The 21,960-nt window shown below is 44.6% G+C and overlaps 1 protein-coding gene across 1 annotated transcript in view; it reads left to right on the forward strand.

The window, feature by feature from the left end:
* SEMA5B (semaphorin 5B) overlaps positions 1-21,960 on the forward strand; it is a 623,924-nt gene that overhangs the window by 54,143 nt on the left and 547,821 nt on the right. The gene's annotated exons all lie outside the window — the stretch shown is intronic.

Below are 21,960 nucleotides of genomic sequence, written 5' to 3' on the forward strand. Positions count from 1 at the left end.
CCCTAAACCTAACCCTTACCTTAACTTAAATCACACTTCTGTCAGCGCGCTGTTGTCGCCGCATTGATGACGTCACGGTTTTAGCGCCACGCTTTTGTCGGCGCGCTTTTGTCGTGCACGCATTTGTCCTCACTGAGTGACTCCAGTCTCACTCAGTGGCCAGGGCAGCGTGCCGTCCCAGGGGGCTTGTGGCAGTTCAGTCCTTGCAGGAGGAGGCTGTGCGTGATGTGGGGAGGCAAGATTCGCCCGGTCCAAGCTTATTTTCCTTAATCCTTTGTGAATTAGTGGAGGTTCAGAATGGTGCACCTTTCCAGTGAGTGGATGAGTCAAATAATGGGGAATACCTGGTGGCCAGGGGCGTTGCCCAAAGAGCTTATCTTACTCATCCAATCATGAGAGGACTAGGTCAACCCATACTCCTCCCCACTCACTATGGAGAACAGAAGGATTTATATTCCTTGCAGTCAAGGTTTTCAGTTTTCTTCGCTGTCTCTCAGCTCCTTGTCTCATTGGTTTTGCAGCTCCAAGACATTTTCTCTTGCCTCCTGAAAAAGTTTGTGTTTGGGTTGAGATTCTCTTTGTCTCTGCTGTCCTCTGAGGTTTGGCTTATTTCCTGGACACACTACGTATGTTCTAGATTTCAATTCCTTTTTAATAAAACAAACTCTCCAATTAAGAAAAGGATGGGATTGTTTAACACTTCTTTCCCAGGTAGCTCAAACCTCTGGATCCCAGGTAGAAAAAAATGGCTTCACACTCCAGGTGATGCATTCACTCTGCCACATAATCCATTTGTTTTTTGGTAGACTCTGTGGGATTCTTATGTAAACTTGTGATTTGACATTTGCTTTCTTGGTGCTCAATCACATAGTTCTCAAAGTAGAATGTGATAATCCTTTTTATCTATAAATGTTTGCTCTAATGTTCTTAATGTGATAAAATCTACACAAGGTTTCATCAAACAAATTGCACAGTGATACATCTTTCTCGTATAGCAGTGTTTCTTCTTCATAGAGATAATCAGGTTGGATCATTGTAACATTAGCTTCGTTGCACCCCAAAAGCATTGAAGTAGTATTGTGGGTTTGGGCTCCAACTGGCCACAAATGGTGGAAATATATGTTTGGCTAGATGTGGTGATAAGAAATACACCCAGTGGTGCAATTCAGCCAGTTCTCTCTAGTTTAGGAAAACTGGTAGTGGTGGCGGCAGGAGCAGTGGTGGTTTGCAGGCAGTACAGCCCGGTACGGGTATACCAGAGCCTGCCCAGAGCACTGGGTACCGTTCCAGTACAGTGGTCCGGAGGGCCCACCCGCCTGCCCGAGCTCCTTACCAGTCTTTTAAGTCTTCAGCGCTTCCATGCACACGCACGGCACATACAACGCCTGCGCGATACTCCGCTGAGCAGCTGGAGTGTCATGGTGGCATTAAGATGCATGCATGCACTGCGCACGTCCATGTGGATGCCGCTTGGCCCGTTCCAACCATACCGGTTGGAACAGGATCCAGAAGCCACCACTGGGTGGGAGGCTCCGCCCACCCACCCGGACATTATCACATCCCATTTTTGACGCTCTGCACATACACAGAGGTGGCACGTGCACTCACGTTTGTGAACCAATAGCGAAGGTAAGTTGATTTCACCCCCGAATACACCTGCTGTTTAAATAACTCTACTGGCTACCAGTCTGTTTCTAGACCTAATTCAATATACTGTTAATCAATCATAAATCACTATTTAACTTGCAAACAAGAAAATTTTAAAAAGTATTTTACCTTAAGGTCTCCTGTTTTAAGATATAGCATCATCAAAGTATAGGGTTAGAAATCTAGGGGGCACCTTTTTGGCACCTGTTTTTGAAACAATCTCTGACAAGTGAAGTTGTGTTAGCTCACTCTTCTTCTGGCAAGTAAATAACTTTTTCCAGATCTTTGATGCAAAAAATGGACGTTAGATCAGATGATATTTTTTAATGTACTAATACTTATTTATTTATTAAGAACTGTGGTGGTGCAATGGGTAAAATGTAGAATGTAGTATTGCAGACTCACTCTGCCCACTGCTACAAATTTGATCCTGACCGACTCAGCCTTCCATCTTTCTGAGGTGGGTAAAATTTGGATTGAGATTCATCATCATCTTCTTTTAACGACTCTATAATCCCTTGTGAGGTGGACTCTGAGGAACTGAATGGAGCTAGCAGAGTGTTTTAATGGCCAAATGCCCTTCCTGTCGCCAAATGAGGTTTCAGATTGTTGGGGGCAACATGCTGATTTTATAAACCACTTAGAGAGGGCTGTAATGCACTGTGAAGTGGTATATTGGCCAAGTGCTATTGCTCTTAAATTTCTATGCCTCCCATCTCCCCTACAAGGTGACTCTGGGTGGCTTTGCTTTATTAATTTGTTGAGTATATTAATCATGTACTGTATTTTAAACATTTCCCTTTTAGTTGCCCTGAATGTTTTGTACTCTGCATTAAGTCCTTACTACACTGAATGTTTACATATCAGGTAGACGTGCTAATAGTTATTTGAATGTCAGTGTGTATTCATTGTAATGTCTTTGCCCACCCCAAAGGAACCGTCATATTCTAACTGAGATTACTGGCATTCTTGTTGAGTTAGGATACTCTGAGGAAATCAACTGGCATAAAACAAAAACCTTTATAGGATAAATATGTTCAGATGTTTCTCCTTCTTGTTCTTCAATAAACCCATTCTCTTCATCTTGTATCCTTTAGCATTTAAAATGTCTATCTTGTTACTAAACTATTTGAGTTCACTGCATTATAATTAAAGTATTATTGCGTGAAAACCACAGATAAACTGCATTTAAAGAAAAATAAAACAAAAATTGCAGCGCTCTCTGTGATTCAGAATACATTAACCAATAAAAAAACAACCAAGTACTGTAAAGTCTTATGGTTAGTTAGTGAAGAAAAATAATGAGCGTTTGAGACCCACGTTTGTCAAAACTGTCAAACTGAAAGGCCATCTTTTTGCCAATTCAGAAAACTCTCAAGTTGGTGCTAACATGTCACTAGACTCGTGTTGAAAAAGTAGGAATTTGGCTCTGAATAAATATTTTTAGAAAGTGCAAAACAATTTGTATTAATTATCTCCAAGAACTTTTAATTTTCTTCTTTTCTTTATGATCCCTGCCTGCTTAAAAGAGACAGCACTATATGGTAAAATTTGCACACTTCGTTATGTGCAGCATTAAACTTCGGGTTAAAACTCCCCACCATCAATTTATTCTGTTCTCCGATGTGCTGACGTGAGAATCCAAGGTATGGGTAGTGACTCCGCCTTCTTCCTTTTAGAGACTGAATCAAAACCCCGTGAGGTGAGGTGGGCTGTGAATGATTGGCTCAAAGTCATCCAGCCGGCTTTCGTGCCTTAGATAGGACTAGAACTCACAGTCTCCTGATTTCCAAACTGATGCCTTAACCACTGGATGAAACTAGAATAATACATGATGAGGACAAGCTGCAGTAATTCGGGATATCATTACTAAAATGTTATGGGTAATGTTTCTTTTCCAGTGCAGCTTGAACTTGCCCATGAGATAAACTTATCCTTATTTGTTCATAATAAGGAACTAAGTTGTATAAACCTACAGGCCGGAAACAATTTGACTGTGGTACGTTTTTGGAACTTTGCATAGAATTACCATATTTTACGGAGTATAAGACGCATCCCCCCCCCCAAGTAAGTGAAAATCTGAATGGGTGCGTCTTATTCAGCATTTTGGGTTTCCTGAAACTCCAACCCCACTCATCCCATTTTTCGGAAAAATGGATGTGCAAAGGTTTGGGAGGCCTACAAAGTGCTCCTAGGGGCTGGGGAGGGCAAAAATGAGCAAAAAATGTTTCCCCCCACCCCCCAGGAGTACTCTACAACCCTCCCAAAGCCTATGCATGCCCTGTTTTTCACAAAAAACGAGGCATGCAGAGGGTTTGGGAGGCCTGCAGAGTGGAATATTTTTAAAATTTACCTCTTCAAAATCTTGGTACACTTTATACTCCGGTGCGTCTTATAGTCCAAAAAATAAGTAAGTGTGATGTAATACTCTAGCAACTGAGGTATGGTCGAGAACATGATTTAAAATATAAATGAAATAAAACACATAAATCACATTTGACATCATCATGAGAACTCATTCCTCCCAGGTCTGCCTTTAAGATTTTCTTAGCTTTGATTATGTTAGCTATGAGCTGTTTACCACACTGTATGTATTCAGAACTGCAATTCACATATCTCTTTATTAGCTCACATAAAATTATATGTGGCATGAAGACTGTCTTTCAGTGGATAAAATGTAAAACAGTATCTTTTGCAGTTTCAGTGATGCCTTTCAGGCGATCTACTTAGACTTGCTTTCAAAAGAATTGTTCGTCAGCAAGTCAGTTTTGACTGTCAACTGTCAGAGTCAATGTGATAGGATTCTCAGAATAACAGGAAAAATAATTAAAAATAAATCCTGCTAGGCATTGTGCCAAGAATGTCTACTACTCTATTTTGGGAAGGTAGACTTGGCAACTGTGTGTATGAAAATATTCAGATTATAGTCCAGGGGATGATTCAAATAGTCATGGACTGAATAGATGTTTCTAAATCTAATTTTAAAGCAAAGCTGTCTACTGTGGTAGATGGTTCAGTGTTAAATCAATTGTGTTGAGCAATTTAGATTAAAAAGAACTGGCATTTGAGATGATTTTTCATCATTATAAAATGATCTGCCTATTCCCTTAAAATGGTTGACAGTAATATAAATCATTTTATTGATTAACAGAATAATATGTTATTTACCACCTTTGATTTTTGGAAGCTGTAGCTCAGAGTTTGAAAAAGTTCAAAGGAACAGGGCTAAGCTTTAGAAACTGTTTTAGAAATGAATAAGAAGCTATGAATTAGTGACACAATAACTTGCCAACACTTGTCAAAAATATGGCACCATTTGGAATGAGTCCCTAGAGCAAAATAATCATCAAAAGACTTTACAGGATTCAGATCAACTGACAAGATTCTTAATTTCATTTGAGGTTAACTCCAGATGGATCAGTCAATCTATGATAATATCACATGTATCTTGCTATAACTTTGTATTGTTGAATTTCTGGGCCTGTCTATTAACAATGTGAAAACTTGATATGACATTTGAGTCAGAAGCTGCAATACAAAGTGGGGAGAAATGACCACCAGAATGGCAATTCTGATGATGCCCATGGTAGTCTGGGAGATACTAAGTAGGTCAGTATGCTTAAAAAGGCAGATTAGGCAAAATTCTTACCTCTTCTCAAGGTTAATGTATGATATAATACTTCAAAGTTGCCCAAATGCAAAGCAGACAGAATTTCTAGGATAAGAAAACACTATTCAACGAAAAATTTTGTGATAAGAAATTATTTCAGTGTCCATCATATAACTTCTTTTATTTGCTGGAAAACAATGTAGAGTGTTATCTTGGTTGTCAACTGCTTTGAAACACATCAAACTCAACACATTTTAACATGAAAATTTTGACCCAGTACTCATTGTTTGGTACTCAACGCACAAGCTAGAACTTATTGGTGTCAGCTGCCTTGTGATTCACCATATTATTCCTTAGGGAAAAATTGGTACTCCTCTGTTTTGGTACACATCGTACCTCCTGGAACCAATTAATGATGAGTACCAAGGCACCACTGTATGTGCTATAATTAAAACTTTGTTATATTATATTTGATCCTTGCTGCTAACCTACCATAATCTTTCCACATGCAAATCATTCTGATTTTCCCTTATTCACATGAGATACCATTTAATGAATTACAGTCTAGTTCTTTGATCATTATTTTGTCTGTACCCATCTTCGAATTTTTGATACGGATTTTGTTACAGTTTTCATTATGCTTCCAGCAAAATGTGAAATTGCTTCTAGTAGTTGGCATTCCTATTAAATTCTTACTTGACCCTGACACCCTCTTTTATTTAAATTTCTGGGGCATTCTGATAACTTTTATCTGCACTTTACATTAAACAATCAAGGTAAATTTATTTCCACATCAGTTTATGTGTAAGGTTTGTCCAACTTTCTCCAAGTCGTATTCCCATAGGTTTGGGGTCACCAGATGAAATGGAATGGGAAAAGAGAGGAAGATATTCCCTCCCTCCCTCCCTCCCACCTTCTTCTTTAGAGTCAGGTTTTGACTGCTTAGACAAGTTCCTGAAGTTTTCTTGGCAAGATTTTTCAGAAATGGTTTGCCACGGTCTTCTTCCTTGGGCTGAAAGAGATTGGCTGCTTTGTGCCTAAGTCAGGACAAGAACTCATGGTCTCCCAGTTTTTCCAGAGGAAGGGAGGGAGTGGTCACGTGTGGGTATTCTCAAAGCCTTATTGGTCCAAAGACTGAGAGCAAACTCTTAAATAATGGTGCCTTCCAATCCTGGCCCAGTTTCCTCTCAGTCTTCCTTGGTCCAAGAATATTGAGAATATTCCATGGTAGGATTCTGTTTATTTCAATCTGGTCTTTCATTTGGCTTAATTGGGCACTTTAAAAGTTTTTCCTAAATTCTAAATTGTGCAGCTGCGGCCCCAAGGGACAGTTCATACAAAACTAATAAACTAAACTAAACTAAACTAAACTAGCCTGTCCTCTGGGGTCATTCGTACCATTGAGGTGTCTCGACGTCCATCGACAACCCGCATCTACAATTCCACCTGGGCAGCCTTTGTCTGGTGGTGTTCTCCTCTTGGCATTTCTCCCGACAGGGCCACTATTCCCAATGTCTTGGACTTCCTGCAGAAGGGCCTTGACGACGGGCTTTCACAAAATACGTTGCACCGCCAGGTGGCGGCTTTGTCTTCGGTTCTGGGGGTGTGGGGTTTTCTTCTCTCTCCCATGTTCCCCTGATCAAGCGTTTTCTGAAGGGGGCGGCTAATCTTAGGCCTCCCTCCATTCACAGTTTCCCCATGTGGGATCTTCCCCTGGTTCTCAGGGCTTCGACGGGGGCCCCATTCGAACCTCTTCGGTCTGTTCATCTATGGTTCTTGTCGCTGAAGGTGGCCTTCCTGGTGGCGGTTACTTCCGCCTGACGTATTTCAGAACTGGGCGCCCTGTCTTCCAGGGACGACCTTTGCCATTTCACCAGGACAGAGTGGTGCTTCGCCTTGATCCTACCTTCATCCTGAAGGTGAACACTCCTTTTTATAGGGCTCAGGAGATCGTCCTGCCCGACTTTTGCCCAGGCCCGTCCAATGATAGGCTGAGGCTCTGGCATTGGTTGGACGTGTGCCGTGCTCTGTGGATCTACCTCTGGTGGACCCAGGGGGTCCGTAGGTCGGAGGCCTTGTTTGTTTTGTTCCAGCTGGGAACGCTAGGTTCTAGGGTGTCCTCGGCCACCATTGGCCGTTGGCTGTGTCAGGCCATTGTGGAGGCCTACAGAGCGGCTGCTTGTCTGGCTCTGTCAGGCATCATGGCCCATTCTCCTAGGAGTGCTGCGACCATGGTAGTGTGGGCCACAAAGGCCCCATTTGAAGACATTTGTTGTGCGGCCACTTGGGCTTCTCCGACACCTTTCATCCAACATTATCGTTTGGATGCCTTCGCTTTGGCAGACGTGTCCTTTGGTCGGAGGGTCTTGCAGAGGGTGGCGGCTGATGCTCCCCTTGGGCCCTAGTGGTTTATTGTTCTCCCTCTCTGCAACTACAGCTTGGGTATGTCCCACACGTGACCACTCCCTCCCTTCCTCTGTAAAAAGAACGTTGGTCTTACCTGAATGTGTCTTTTATGAAGAAGGGAGGGAGTGGTCACGACCCGCCCTGGGGTTTTCCTTTGGGGTCAAGGGGAGGGCCCGGGTGGTTCCCGGGAGGTTGGTTGTTGTGGTTGTTTTCTTTTTTCAGTTCTATGTTCGCCTTTGAGGAAACTGGGCCAGGATTGGAAGGCACCAGTATTTAAGAGTTTGCTCTCAGTCTTTGAACCATTCAGGCTTTGAGAATACCCACACATGACCACTCCCTTCCTTCCTCTTAAAAGACACGTTCAGGTAAGACCAACATTCTTTCTATGTTGGTGCCTGAACTACTACATCAAACCAACTCTCTACTTTATCATACCTATATTTACACCACCCATTTTAAACCAAGATTTGAAGATTGCTGAACGGTCATTAAATCAATTGTCCAAATGTGCATTGGTAATGTTCCAGAAATCTGTTGAATAAATGATTCAACTCTGTAAGAAAACTTTACTGTCTTTTTGAGTGCTTGTAAAGACAATTTTGAAACATTCCTTTGTAAATATAAGAATAGGCACTAATGTAGAGAGCGATGCTTGCATCAATCTTTCTTAAATTAGTTTTATGGTAGGAGCCGTTCAAATAAAAATGTTAGTCTCTCAAGAAGCCTTTAGGCTGCAGCTCAGTACAATCCAGCTTTTGTAAACGTGTAAGTGCAATTTGCACTAACATGTTGACTATGAAAGGAAGCTATTGTGCATTATAGAACAGTGGCTCTTTGTTTTGCTGACTTTAAACTGGCTGGATAAACATGCAATGCCAGTTGAGACAGAATCCCTTCAGTAGAGTATAATTCAGCAAATAATTCATCTGAGGGTAATTTTCTGGGGGATACAAATGGACTTCAGATGAAAAGGGTGGATGAAAGAAGGATGGATCTTTCTTTCTCTATACTGATTGCTAACACAATCATTTCTGATCAAATTCTGTCTGCTAAAGAAATTGACTATGCCACTTACAATAACACTGTAGTCGTGACTGTCAGCTCCTACCTTTGTCACTACAGCTTTGCTCATCGCTTCTTCTTTGTTTTACGTGGTTGTGTATCAAGGTGAGATGGATGAGCAAAGGGTTTTTGTCACATTCTTTATGTGGATTGAAAAATAACCAGCTACTTTTGCCTTCCTTCAGTAAGAGGAATTTACTGAAGTGGTTTTGATTTGATTTTTGCAGATCATTAGTATGTTTGATTGCAAAACCAAGGCGTAGATCATAATTAGGAAGGGAAACAATAGTTACCCATTCCTTTCCCCAGGCTATTTAGGTATGTTCATTTGGGGGAGATGCCAAGTATCAATATAAAATTTTGGGACATCTCTCAGTTTCCCATCCAATAAAAGGTTTATTCCAGGAAAAGTCTGGACTGGATTTTGGAAGTTGCAGTCCCAGCACATCTGGATGGCATCAAGCTGGGGAGTCTGTTTTATGATTTCAATGTAACATTGAAATAACCTCTGCTGGACTGAAATTGTGAGATGCCATTTATGTACATCTTGACAGTCCCCATAACCATAAACCTCTTCTTCTAGCAAGAGAGATGAAACTTGCCTAGTTTATGGGAAATAGAATCATTTGAAAACCACAGCTCAGTGTTCCAGTTTACTACTAACGCTAGCAGTTTTTTGAGAATTTCTCAATGAATTTTAAGCTGTCACTTATATGAATGGAATGAACGTTGAAGAAGTGAGCTATTTTGCAATTGTAAGAGGATGAAAACCTTTAGAAGGCATTTGGAGAAAGGCAGTCATTTGAAGTAGACAAATAAAAAAAATAGTGTCTGTTGGCTGGGCTGCTGGGGATCAGTTCTGTGTAGGATTATGCTGTTGCTCAGTTGTTTAACAGCACTGTTCCAAAATTATAATTTAACTGCTTTGTGAGTTTTGTAATATTGGGGACATTAGTGTTACTTGGAAGAACTGTGATTTATATCTACTACTTTTCATGTTCCAATTTTTGGATCTCTAATTTAAATTATTTTGTGTAAACAAATTTGGAATAGGACATGATGAACGCTGAAAGAAAATCCTTGTGTCTGGATTTGTATTGTGCCTTTTGATTGGAAATTGATTGTAGTGGGCCCGTGCGAATAATTCAGTGAGAATGAAATATTACTCTGCTCCTTGAAGCTTCACAGAAGCAGCTCTAAAGTACAGCTGCTTTGGGCCTTACTCAAGTCAAGGCATATGCACAAAATACTTCCACTTCGCTTGGTTCCCATTGTTCAGAAAGAGGACACTGTTGCTATTGCACTGAGAAAGTCTCAGAGAGGTGCAGGCTGAAACATATTGTGAAGTATGCAGATGAGCCTTATTTAGGATGACAGTGTGGGAAGGTATCACAAGGCGGTAGTAGGCTTGGTGAACAGGTATAATAAAACCAGCCTCATTTTAAATGTAGGAAAAACAAAAGAAATGATTGTTGATTTCAGAAAAGGCAGGAATAGTGCACACCTCTGTGTATTAATGTTTCAACTGTGATGAGGATTGGCAGCATCAAGTCCCCGGCTGTGCAGCTAACGAATAGGTTATCTTGGTCACTCAACAGTGAGACACTGGTGAAGTGAGCACAGCAGCGTCTGCACTTTCTTCCGTCACATGAGAAAAGTTCATCTTCCTTCCCCTGTCTTACCACTTTGTGTAGAGAGACGATCAAGAGCATCCTGTCATATTGCATTACTTCTGGTTGGGCAGCATTACTGCTTTGGATAGGAAGGCACTGCAGAGAGTGGTGATGGCAGCAGAAAAGATTATTGGTAGTTCACTTCCTTCTATCCAGGACATAGCATACAAGTGCTGCTTGATTAGAGTCCACAGTATTGTCAGGGATGCTGCACATGCACTCCAGACCAGTTTTCCTTGTTTCCTTCTGGGAGGAAGCTTCATAGTATCTGAAACAGAACATCTAGATTCAGCCACAGCTTTGTTCCATATAGTATCAACCTCGTGAACCCTCAAGTTCTCTCTTTCTACCATGTTTTCAAAATGATCAGTGATTTATGTGTGTGTGTGTGTATGTGTGTCTGTATGTGTAGTATGATATGTATCAGGGGTGGGTTTCAACCGGTTCGCGGCGGTCCCTGCGAACCGGTTGGTCGCCGAACCTGGAAGTAAGTAACTTCCGGGAACGGCAAAGGGCCCACCCACGCCCGCGCGCGCCCGCGCCCGCTCCTTACCCGGTTTTGACAAATTCTGCGCTTCCACGCATGCTCAGGACGCATACAGCGCCTGCGCGATCCTCCAGGAGCAGCTGGAGCATCGCACAGATGCTATTACGCATGCGTGTGCCGCACGTGTGCGCGAGGATGTCGCACGTGTGCGCGAGGATGTCGCACGTGTGCGCAAGGACGTCGCACGCGTGCACGAGGATGTCGCACACGTGCGCGAGGACGTCGCACGCATGCGCGAGGACGTCGCACGCATGCGTGAGGACACCGCTGGCCTCGTTCCAACCAAACCGGTTGGAACGGGGCGAGAAACCCACCCCTGATATGTATGTATATGGGTATGTATGTATGTATAAGGTGACCAGATTTTCAGATTGGTAAAGAGGGACACCTTTGACCGGGGGAGGTGGGCTTGATTAAAAATTTTATATGGAGCAACAAAAATTTTCATATAACGCAAAAATAGTTTTGTAATATTTTTTTATTTCAACATAACTACAATTTACAAATATAAATTGTAACTGTTGCCAAACATCAAAGTTTTGATCGCGTGACCATGAGGATGCTGCAACGGTCGCTAAGTGTGGAAATGGTCGCTAAGTGTGAAAATGGTCATCAGTCACTTTTTTCAATGCCAATGTAACTTTGGTCACTAAGCCCATTATACCACCTTTCTTGCCACAGTTCTTAAGTGAATAACTGCAGCTGGTATTTTGTATTTTGGATAGAATCTTTTTTTAAATAGCCTAAGACAATTTAAAAAAAGAATCCACACAGAATAAATTGAAGTAAAGCATTTCAAACTATTCTTTCTGTGCACAATATATTTCAAAGTATTGTGCATAGAATTTTTAAAAATGGTTTCACTTCAATTTATTTTGGAATCTTTTTTTAAATAGTCTAAGACAATTTAAAAAAAGAATCCACACAGAATTTTAAAAAATCCTATGCACAATAAATAAAATATTATTTTAAAATACATTAACAAAATAAAAGAAAAAAACCCAGCTCACTTACCAGCAGGCTTGCACTCCAAGTCAACCAAGAATGATGTAGATGTTAATACAAAGAATTGAGCAAATTGAAATGGTGAAATTAGTCAGGGAAATATTTTTCAAAGAAACTTTGCCACCATTTTTTTCACACGAGCCGACCTCCAACCTCCGTGCCCCTCCCCTCTGGAAAATCCAGGAAATAACACTTGTGACCTCTCTAGCCACGTATTTCCTGGAGCTCTATGGTACTAGGTCATTTTTTCTTATAAAATGAGGTAAAAGGGGCACAGGGGGGGGCGTTTTCTTGCTTTAAAGTTTTAATATCTTCAATGAAAGTACTGAGACAGAGAGAGAGAGGTTAGACAAGGTGTTTATTGTCTTGCCCCGGTTAGGATTTCTTAAGCAAATCCACTGGGCTTTCAACATGAAGCCAGAAAATCGGAACTTTTTAAAAACAGCCCGGGACACGGGACAAATTGTTATAAAGCGTGACCGTCCCTCTGAAATCGGGACGTCTGGTCACCTTATGTATGTATGTATGTATGTATGTATGTGTGTGTGTGTGTGTGTATGTATCTATCTATCTATCTATCTATCTATACATACATACACACACACACACACACACTTTTTAGTGCAGGCAACAGAATTTCATTTTTAATGTGTGTCAATGTGTTCACAGTAAAAAATGACAATGAAGGTTACCTTATCTTAGATTAACAAAGAAAGAATTAAAAATAAGAGAAATGGAAAAGAGAGAAAACAATCTAACAAAAATATGTGTGTATTGTTGTTCATTGCGAAGTTGTGTCTGACCCATTGTGATCCCATGGACAATGTTCTTCCAGGCCTTCCTGTCCTCTACTATCCCCCAGAGTCCATTCAAGCTCACGCCGACTGCTTCCATGACTCCATCCAGCCACCTCATTCTCTGTTGTCCTCTTCTTTAGCCCTCAATCTTTCCCAGCATTAGGCTCTTTTCCAGTGAGAATACATATATGTGAATACTGCATATAAAACAATTACAGTAAAGAATTACCATATTTCATAGTAATTATCCTTACATAGTCTTCATGTATAAGCAATTGATAAGTTGCAAATAACATCAAGTTTTCCATTCATTGAGTAATTGAGGCTGTGTAATGAATGCTTGGAGATATACCTTTGCTTTTAAAACTTTCCACCAGAGACCTAGGTGTAACCACTGGCTGCTACAGTTGTAACTGTTAGGCAGATTGTGAATTATCAGATGAATTCACAATGTCATATCAAGTTGGCTCTGCTTGTGGTCTTACATGAGGTATCATTCTTCAGTGTATTAAATAATAGGAAAAAAATTGAGGACTCATTTTTTTTTCTTCAGTGGAGGAAATGCAAGCGTTTTATGTCTTTGCTTAAAGACATTGTCTTTTTCATTTACCCACTCTTCTTGGTTAGCTTTCTGGGGATCAACATTCTTACCGCAGAACAATAGCATTCATCCAGTTCTGGAAAAGGTCACGCTCTCCCTAAAGGTTTGAGTTTGGCGCTTAGGGGGTGTTTTAGATCCATTTCTATCTGAGCCTCAAGTATCCTCCATGGAGCTAACCCTACTTGGATAGAAATAGCTTCACTTCAGTTAATCTTATGTCAAGCTGTTGCCTTGGTTGCTGTAATATAGGTTATGGGGGTTTGCCCTTGAAGAAACTTCAGTTTCTAAAAAATACAAGGGTGTTGCCTGGAGCTACATGTTAAGAACCATAAAGTCCCAGTTTCATTTAATAGGAAGAGGAATGAATATGAGGTAAACCACCTTGAATTGTTCATAAAAATAATGAAGGCAGGAGAGAGAGGGGGGGGAGGGAGGGAGAGAGAGAGTGGGGGAAAGAAAGAGAGAGACAGAGACAAACAGTTCTGGGAAAGTTTTCTTCTGAATGGAGCATCAATAAATTCAGTAGTGCAGGCTGCTTCTGCTGACTGCTGGCTGCCTGCAATTTGGCAGATCGAATCTCACCAGGATCAAGGTTGACTCAGCCTTCCATCCTTCCTAAGTTGGTAAAATGAGGACCCAGATTGTTGGGGGCGATATGCTGGCTCTGTAAATTATTTAGAGAGGACTGTGAAGCGGTATATAAATCTAAGTCTAGTGCTGTTATTGTTTGTTTGTTTGTTTGTTTACCTGATCTATCAAATTTTAAAACCTCCCATCTGTCTTACAGAGGGACCCTGGATGGTACATAAAACATTGAGACATAAAAGCAGTATATAAAATTTTAAAAAGATGAATTATGAAATATGTCCTTTTTCTTTTGTAATTCCAAATACTCTTTTGCTCAAAGTGACCCTTTTCAGTACAGTCTGCACAAACTTAACACTTGCATTCCCAGTTGTCTAGTGGCTTAGACCCAGTAATGTAGCGTAGGCTCTCAATCCAGGGATTGCTTGCTCTGATTGACTCCTGGTTTGCAGCATCCTGGTTTGTGGGCTGGAAAATTGCACTGCCCTCCTTTGTTATTTTGTAACATGATATCAACATTATGGGTAGGTGGGTAATTTTTTTTTCTGAAGTTCACCCAGTAGATTTAATTTAATGATTTGGTTAATGTTAAAGTTAGGCTAGGATTATAGTTGTAATAACTGTGCTTCCCCCCAGAAGTGACTGTGTTTGAGCAGATGTTTCAATGTTTGAAATATTTGAGGAAAATAACAAGCAAAATACAATGCTACTGTGGAAATAGTAGTGCAGATTCTTTTATTCCTAGCAAATAAGAGTCCCTTAACTTCATTTAAACAGTAGCTTTCTATTTTCTCTTTTTAATCTGCGTAGAATTCAACATAGCTTCCTGAAATGGCTCTTCAGTTATTTTTGTTAAACGTTACAATGTAATTCAACTGAATGAAGTATATGCAGATACGAAGCAGCAATTACGGCATTCAGCTTCCCCTTTGATTCACAAAGTTAGGGATTTTGCCCTGCTAGAACTGTAAATACCAGCTGGTGGTTGGAATCTAAATGCTAGTTGGTACTTTGAAAGTGGAGATATTTAAACTAATTAAGGGTTTTTGAAATATGTCAAGCAGTTTGACAGTCTGTGAAAATTCACAGATGCTGAATAATGCTAAGAAGCACAACCAGGGTACAGAATGTAATAACATTCTGTAACCCTCTGGAAATGTGCCTACTATATTCTGTCCAGGCCATTTTCCTTGCTAGAATCCAGGTCAAAAGTGTAGTATTTTCCCTTTGTGGATTCCTGCCTTGACCAATGCTTGCAGCATCACACCCAAACCTGGCTCAGCCATTTATGCAATACTTTTCGGAGGTTTTTGAGAATTGGGCATTTTCATGCTAGGGAACTGAATGTAGACCTTGTTGACCATGGAACAGCTTTGAAACATGAGGAAAATATCCTGGCTGGGCAAAGAATTGCTGTGTTAAACTTTCACCTCAAATACGGCATTTATCTATAGAAGAAAGGTGATTACTTTCTTATGTTATCTTTTAGGTGGCATTATTTTATTTATTTTGTCAAGCATGTATTAGATAACGTATAAGTATAAACATGATTTTGGATACATGAAATGGATACGAATAAAAAGAAATATTAGGACAGGGATAGTAGACACATTGGTGCACTTATGCAAACTCCTTACAGACCTCTTAGGAATGGGGTGAGGTCCACAAGAGACAATCTAAGGTTAAAATTTTGGGGGTTTGGGGAAGAAACCACAGAGTCAGGTAGTGCATTCCAGGCATTGACCACTCTGTTGCTGAAGTCGTATTTCCTGCAATTGAGTTTGGAGCGATTTACCTTAAGTTTGTATCTATCGTGTGCTCGTTGTGGTTGAAGTTGAAGTAGTCATTGACAGGTAGGACATTATAGCAGATAATTTTATGTGCCACGCTTAGGTCAGATCGAAGACAGCATAGTTCTAAGTTGTCTAAGCCTAAAATTATGGGGAAAGATTCGTCAAAGTACTATATATAAATGATCAAGTATGGGGAAAGCATTTCATACACAGACAATCTGACTAGCTGATTTTGAGTTGAGTATTATCAGTGAAAATCTGTGTTTTGTTCAGGCGCAGGCCTCCCACTCCTCCCATCATTCTCTACAAGCACAATCCTGCAAGAGAGACATCTACTGAGCTCAATGTTAGATGATGGACCTGTGGTAGGACCTCCTAAGCCCTAGCCCAATGCCTAAAACATTACACCAAGTTCTCCTAGGCGCTGCTTGGAGTGTCCAAGCACAGGTTAACTTCAGCTTGCTGCCCAAGGACTGAGTTTAATATTTTTTGTAGCTCTGCCTCTTGCTCCCCTGAGAGGCTCAGTTTTAAAAAACTCAGTCGCCCTACAGGACGCATTTTGGAGAGATCCAGTCCTTGTGCAGCAAGCTGGTTCCCCTAGTCAGTGTAGTGTAGCTCCTAGATTTTTATTTTAGTGTTGATAGTTAGTTTAGACCTTCTGAATTTCCTTTAATTTCTTCTCCGTTTCAGTTCGGCTTTTCATTCACTTTAAAATCAGCTGTTTGGCGTGAGGCAGGCTTCCTGGAGCGAGGCTGCCTTTTATCTATTGTAAAGGCTCCTGGGTGCCATGGGGAGGCTCGTTAGCAGCTGCTAACGAGCCCAGGGGACAGATAGAGAGGTAGGGTCCCCAGTGCGAAGCATTAGGCTCTCCAGTTTCCCCCAGTGTTGCTCCAGGTGCGTGCGTGCATTGTGGCTGCCATTTTTGACTCAAATTTGGCGCGCTTTTTCTCCGAGGCTCTGAGCATTGCCGCGCTGCCTGTCCTCATTCTCAGATCACCGCGGAGAATGCTTAACGCAGGGGCCTAGCTTTGGGTTGCCAGGCAGGCTCCCCTCTCCCCTGGATTATTCCAAGCGGCTGCAGGGGCTCTTCTGGCTGCCACCTGGCCATTCTCCCTTGCTAACGGTGCAGATCTGCAGGCTCCTGGCCTCTCATCAGCCAGTGCCATTCATCCCAGCTCCACTTGCCTAGAAGTCAGCAATCTTCCACCGGCCTGACTCCTGCAAGGTTTATTCTCTCCTCTCACCAAGAGATTGCTTAATCTGACAACTTCTGCACCTACCACTCATCTCCTCTGTCAGAAGATGGAGCATCAGGTGGAAAAGCAAGCTGGGCCCACCACTTCCAAATGCAGCAGGCCCAATCCTGCTGCCAAAGGTGATGGGGTGGGGTGTCCAACCAAGGGAAAGTGCCCCAGAATCAGCAAGGCCTCTAAGGCAGATGAGAAAATTGCTGAAAGACGGCAGAAGGCACTTGAAAAGCAATTTCAGAAGGCCCAAGCTGCACAGCAGCAACTACAGGCAGGCCCCAGTCCTAAGGATGTTGAGACAGGGCCTTCCCTTCCTACTCCCCAGCAGAGGGCTCCCTCTACTTGCCTGCTGAGGAGGACTTTGGGTTCTCTCCCAATCCTTCTAGTGCCTCCATGCCCCCCCCCCTGTCATTCTCTGGTTGATTCCCTTGATGACGGTGACTCCCTTGCTGGGAAGGAATCCTTGGCTCCCTCTGAAGCTGAGCTAGTCTTGCCTCAGGCCCAGGAGTCCCAATTGTCCAAATCCATGCAGGATGTGGTGGCACGTGCAATCTCTCAGGGTATTTCAGATGGGATCCAGCAGTTGGCCTCAAAATTACCCTTTGCCACTGCTATTGTCTCCACTTCTCCCAGGGAGTCTGGCAGTTCCAACAAGACTCATGCCCCTCGATCTCAGGAGCCCCAAGTTAGGGAGGCTTCTCCAGCCCCTACTGGGATCAGTGAGGTGTCCGATGGGGAGGAGGCAGAGCTAGACGCTCCGGACCTCTCAGAGGATGAGAATTCCGCCCCCGAGGCGCCTGTCTCTTCGGGTTTTCTTCAACCCCTCTATGTTTAGGGCTATCCTAACCAAGTCTAGGGTGATGGCACCCCAGATGGGTCTGCCGGCTCCAGCAGAGAAAGTCCCTCCAGCTCAGGGTACCAAGGAAACCATTGGGCTCCAGGACCCGGGTGCGGGATTGTTTAAGGAGGCTTCCCCTCCTCTCGATCTGGTTCCAGCTCCTCAGCTGTTTTTGGACATCATTCAACATCAGTGGGCCCAGCCGGATTTCATGGCCAATCCTAGTGGCACTGACAAGAAGCTCTATTCTATGGAGGGCCCTCTAGAGGAACTGCTTAAGTTTCCCCAGGTAGATGACCCCATTGTCTCCCTCATGTCTAATTGCGCCTTTCCAGCTGATTTACTGGAGGGTTTAAAGGCAGAAGACAAGAGGGCAGAGTCGGTCCCCCATAAGACCCACCAGGCCACGGCATGGGCCATTAAGGCTTCTGTATCTTCCTAGTATTTTGGTAGAGCGGCCCTGTTCTGGCTACGTAAGTTATTAACCGACCTCCTTGCGGGGGACACCAGGGCTAGACAGGACGTTAGGAAGATAATAGTGGCCGTGGAATATTCAGCCAATGCCTCCCTTGCCGCCACCAAGTTCTCTTCTAGAGCCCTTGCCTCCAACGTGACTTCACGCTGTCTGCTATGGCTTCGCCACTGGCAGGTGGACATGAAAACCAAGTGGAAGCTAGTTTCCGCTCCATTTAAAGGGGGAAAATTGTTTGGGGAGACCTTGGACCCCTTTCTAATGGAGTCCAAGGACAAGCACAAGATTTTGCCCCCAGTCACTAAGAAACTGGACCGTAAGGGGCAACCCCTTCACCGCAATTCCTTCTACCTCCTCGGGGGGGGGAAGAGGGAACAATCAGTCCTACCCTCCATCCCAGGACCGCTCCCAGGATAGATCTTCCTTCAGGGTTAGGGGCAGACAGCAGGGCTTCCGTAAACCCGGGGGGGGGGCGGTATTCCAACCGTCCCTTCCAGAAGTCAAAGTGACTGTCATTGGAACCCTCCCATTCTGAACATGGTCCATCATGGTTTGACCCTGGAATTCCTTTCCTTCCCTCCAAGGACCTTTGTCTGTTGCCCCACTCCCAAGTTAGCCCACAAGTTCCAGCTCATGAGGGCGGAGATAGATCACTTGCTAGAGATAGCAGCTATAGAGAAGGTTCCCGAGAGCCAGGAGGGCAGGGGTTTCTACTCCATCCTGTTTCTGGTCCCCAAATCCTCTGTGTGTGTGTGTGTGAGGGCAATACTGGACCTAAAGAAGCTCAACAAGCATCTGGCATACAAGCGCTTCAAGATGCAGTCCGTTCAGACCATCCTGGGCTGCGTCAGGCAGGACGACCTCTTGACCTCAATAGATCTGAAGGAAGCATACCTGCATGTCCCGATCCACCCGGCGCATCGCAAGTTCCTGAGGTTCCAGTTTGCCAACCAGCACTTCCAGTACAGGGCCCTCCCCTTCAGGCTCTCATCGGTCCCTCGGACCTTTACCAAGCTGCTGGCTGCCATCGCTGCGCATTTGCGATCCATCCCGGTGAGACTGGAATGCTACCTGGACGACATCCTTATTCACTCGTTGTCCAGGGAGCAGGCCCAGAGAGACCTTCTCTCAACTTGGAGAAGAGCCACCTTACTCCTTCCACCAAGATCAACCACCTGGGGGCAGTGATAGATTCCTCTTCATGCATGGTATTCCTATCCCGAGACAGGGTAGAGGCTCTAAGGTCATTGACACACAAGGTGATCCGTGCGAGGCAGGCTCAGGTGGTTCTCTTGTCGCAGTTGCTGGGGAAGATGATTTCATGCCTGTCAATTGTTCCCTGGGCTCAGCTCCACTCAAGGGCTCTGCAGTGGCTGCTTCTTCCCCACCAGAAAGCCAACAGGAGCAACTCGACCATGCTGATTCCCGTGCCTCTGGCCGTGAAGAGGTCCCTCCAATGGTGGACGTCACCTGCGATCCTCAAGGGACACCTCTTCAGGGAGCCCGACAGGGTGGTCGTTACCACCGATGCCAGTCTCTCCAGTTGGGGAGCGCATCTGGGCCAACTCGTGGTCCAAGGCAAATGGTCTGCGTCAAGAGTCCCGCTGCAGCATCAATCTTCTAGAACTGAGGGCGGCAAGGTTGGCCCTTCGTCATTTCCATCGGTCGATTCGCCGACGTCACAACCTCATGATGACGGACAACGTGGCCACCAAGGCGCACATAAACTGCCAGGGTGGCACCAGATCCAAGCGGCTGATGGCGGAGACGGAAGCGCTGGGCGGAGTGCCACCTGGAGTCCATCCACTCCGATCACATCTCGGGCGTCAACAACACCCGCGTGGACTGCTCAGCAGGACTACCATCAACCCTGCTGAGTGGCAACTCGACTCGGCCCTCTTCCGCCGCCTGACCTGCAGGTTCGGTCTGCCACTGATAGACCTCTTCGCCACCAGGGAGAATGCCCAACTAGAGAGGTTCTTCTCCTGATTTCCGACCCCGGGGGTGGAAGGAACGAATGCTTTGTGGTACCACTGGCCCCGGGGTCTGCTCTACACCTTCCCTCCTCTTCCTCTCTTGCCGCAAGTCCTATCCAAGATCATTGCGGAGGAGGCGGAAGTGATTCTCGTGGCTCCCCATTGGCCCCGGAGATCGTGGTTTGCTGACCAAGTCAGTCTGTTGATATCACCTCCGTGGTAGATCCCTCCGAGTCAGGTCTCCCTCCACCAAGGGGTCGTTGTCCACCCGGAACCCCAGTGGCTTCAGTTGGCCGTCTGGCACTTGAGGGGGACCTGCTGAGTACCGAAGGTCTATTGGACGAGGTGGTACGCAACATACAAGCTGCTTGACATCCCTCCATGATGAAAATCTACGATGCCACATGGGCCTCCTTCGCCAGATGGTGTGAGGACCGTCTCATTGATCCGGTTACTGCGCCTGTGTGCTGTTTTTTGGACTTCTTGCAAGGGGGCCTTGAGAAGGGGTTGTCCCCGAATATGCTGTGGTGCCAGGTGGGGGCCTTGTCCACTGTCTGGTCCAGGGATCCTTCCTTGTCTCTCAGCAAGATCCCCAGGGTACGCTGTTTCTTGAAGGGTGCCTTGAACCTACGTCCGCCCACCATCCATCGGTACCCTACCTGGCAGCTGTCCGTGGTGCTCCAAGTGCTCACCGCTCCACCTTTCGAGCCACTGCATTCCGTTTCTCTTCGACACCTCACGCTGAAGACGGCCTTCCTGATAGCCATCACCTCTGCCCGCAGTATCTCCGAGTTGGCGGCCTTGTTGGTTCATCAGGACCTTTGCATTGTACATCCCGATAGGGTCGTCTTACGACTCGATCCTTCCTTCATTCCGAAGATCAACACCCGCTTTCATAGCGCACAAGAAGTCATTTTGCCGAGGTTTTGCCCGCGCCTTTCCCACGCACGGGAACACTCTTGGCACACACTGGACGTTCGGCGGGCCCTGAAGGTCTACCTCCACCGGACCTCGGACTTCTGTCAGTCTGAGACCTTGTTCATTTCTTTCCAGCCTGGTTCTCTGGGCAAGAAGGTCACCTCCACCACCGTGGGAAGATGGTTGAGGGCATGCATCGCCTCTGCCTATGAAGGCCAATCTCGGGTGGTTCCACGTAACATCATTGCCCACTCTACGAGGAGCGCCGCCACTTCGGCGGCCTGGGCCACTCAGGCTTCGATCGAAGAGATCTGTTGGGGGGGCACATGATCATCTCCTTCTCCTTTCATCAGACATTACAAGTTTGATGTATTTGCCTCGGCTGAGGTGGCCTTCGGCAGGAGAGTGCTCCAGGTGGTTGTTCATGCGACTGAATCCCGGGACCTTGTTTCTGCCTGCCCCGATCGACAGTAACTTGGGTATGTCCCATTGCTTGGACTCTCCAAGCGGTGCACAGGAGAAAGACCATTGGCTTACCTGAAGGGTCCTTCTCTGTGCATCGTGGGAGAGTCCAACCCACCCAGTTTGTCCCAGGATGCATGATGACATTGTCTCCTGACTTGGACTTGGTCTCCTTTTATGACATCCTCACGGTCTAGACTATTCTATCTTTTCTGGAGAACGTAGCCATGCAAGGAGGCGTGGCCAAGGAAAAGACTTCTTAGTCCAGGGCAAGCAGACTGAAATAACCCATTGCTTGGACTCTCCCGCGGTGCACAGAGA

Source organism: Thamnophis elegans, chromosome 1 (assembly GCF_009769535.1).
Source record: "Thamnophis elegans isolate rThaEle1 chromosome 1, rThaEle1.pri, whole genome shotgun sequence".
In the NCBI taxonomy this organism is placed as follows: domain Eukaryota; kingdom Metazoa; phylum Chordata; class Lepidosauria; order Squamata; family Colubridae; genus Thamnophis; species Thamnophis elegans.